General features: G+C 48.3%; 1 protein-coding gene across 1 annotated transcript in view; it reads right to left on the reverse strand.

Moving 5' to 3' along the window:
* The window catches only part of FAM184B (family with sequence similarity 184, member B), a 53650-nt gene extending 52487 nt beyond the window's left edge, over positions 1 to 1163 (reverse strand). The window contains exon 1 of the mRNA XM_014549330.1: positions 1158 to 1163. The gene's annotated coding sequence lies outside the window, so the exon portion shown is untranslated. The remainder of the gene's footprint in view (positions 1 to 1157) is intronic.
* Between the last annotated feature and the right edge of the window lie 820 nt (positions 1164 to 1983).

Here is a 1983-nt window from a genome sequence, read left to right on the forward strand (position 1 = left end):
CCGTGGTTCTCAACCTTCCTAATGCCGCGACCCTTTAATACAGTTCCTCATGTTGTGGTGACCCCCAACCATAAAATTATTTTCGTTGCTACTTCATAACTGTAATTTTGCTACTGTTATGAATCGTAATGTAAATATCTGATATGCAGGATGTATTTTCATTGTTACAAATTGAACATAATTAAAGCATAGTGATTAATCACAAAAACAATATGTAATTATATATGTGTTTTCCGATGGTCTTAGGCGACCCCTGTGAAAGGGTCGTTCAACCCCCAAAGGGGTCGAGACCCACAGGTTGAGAACCGCTGCTCTAGGGTCTGCCCTGGAGTTGGAGAACCAGCTAAGCAAGCTCCTGCTAGACCTGAAGACCATAGCTTCTGCCAACCAAGTACCTGGATGAACAGAAGAATGAAATAAACTACCTGCAACGCCAGCGTGTATGTCATAAGGAATTAGAACAGCAGGCCTGGGAGGAGGAAGACCCATTGGAAAAGCCTGCGGAAGTGCCGGGTGAACAGACACAACCCCAGAAGGCAGCAAAGCAAGTCTTCCCCTTGTAGGAGGTCCCAAATCAGCCACTTAAGAATCTCAGTCGTCTCCATTGGACAGAAGACTGCCTTCCTTTGTCGGTGGTGCACAAATAAATCTTTTTTCGCATTTAAAAAAATGTACTTTTGGATTCTTCCATCATAGTCAGCAGCAGATGGCATTGGGAACAGATTCATACCCAAGAAAGCAGATGAGGTTGTGGACATTCTGTTTGTTATTCTGTCTCCCACAACTACCCCAACAACTCTCTTCCTCCCCCACCCCCCTTGTTTTAAATATTTTGATTGATTTCAGAAAGAAAGGAAGAGAGAGAGAGAGAGAGAATCATTGATTGGCTGCCTCCTGCACACCCCACACTGGAGATTGAGCCCACAACCCAGGCTTGTGTCCTGACCAGAAATCGAACCGTGACCTCCTGGTTCATAGGTCTCCCCACCCCCTTTTTAAAAAAAATATTTTGATTGATTTCAGAGAGAAAGGAAGAGAGAGAGAGAGAAACATCAATGATGAGAGAGAATCATTGATTGGCTGCCTCCTGCACACCCCACACTGGAGATTGAGCCCACAACCCAGGCTTGTGTCCTGAACAGAAATCGAACCGTGACCTCCTGGTTCATAGGTCGATGCTCAACCACTGAGCCATGCCGGCCGGGCCTTCCTTCTTCCTTCTTAACAGGACCCCAGTTATGTTTAAGCAGCTGCTCCCCCGCACAGTCTGGGAGACTCAGGGTAAGCTGCCCCAGGCCCAGCTCCACTCCAGCAATGGGTGTCCATGGGCTTTGGCCATTTGATACAGAGCAAACACAACCCTAGACTCAGCTCTAATCTCCTCCCTCATGTTTACTGAGGCTGTCGCCGGACAACTTGATAGGCTTCCTCAGGACAAACGGGCCCTGCTCCAGGGCCTGGGACAGGAATAGCAAGTCTGGACGGACGCACTCTGGCAGCCCGAGGAGGAAAGCGTTGCGAGATGAATGGCGGCAGTGTCGCTGGCTCTTCCCGCTGTATTAATCTCTCCTTTAGACGAAAGCTGACCCATTTTTCCAGCCCACGGCTCTAATGGACTTTTTATTCAGAGGCCATCCTTCCTGCATAAAGACCTGCATTGTATTTAATGATAAGCCTTTTAATGGAATTTGCTATTTCTGGGTCTCTGGGAAAATGCCATTAACGAGCTTGCAAGAGCGAGGGACGGCAGATGTTAGAGGGGCGCGCTTCTCAAGGGCGGACTACCCTGGCAGGAAAAGGAACAAAACCCAGAAGCAGGTTCTTTTTCACGCCTTGGAACTGGTTTGGCTTCACAACTGTGATGTGGACAAATTTTCCAAGACAGATTGATCTCCCCACAGCAGGTCTCCTCACCTCACACTCCAGTTTCTTAACAGGCGCTGGCCCACTGCAGGTCTGAAGGGGGACCGATGTTAGCCTGCT

This window comes from Myotis brandtii, unplaced genomic scaffold, assembly GCF_000412655.1.
Source record: "Myotis brandtii unplaced genomic scaffold, ASM41265v1 scaffold547, whole genome shotgun sequence".
Classification (NCBI taxonomy): Eukaryota; Metazoa; Chordata; class Mammalia; order Chiroptera; family Vespertilionidae; genus Myotis; species Myotis brandtii.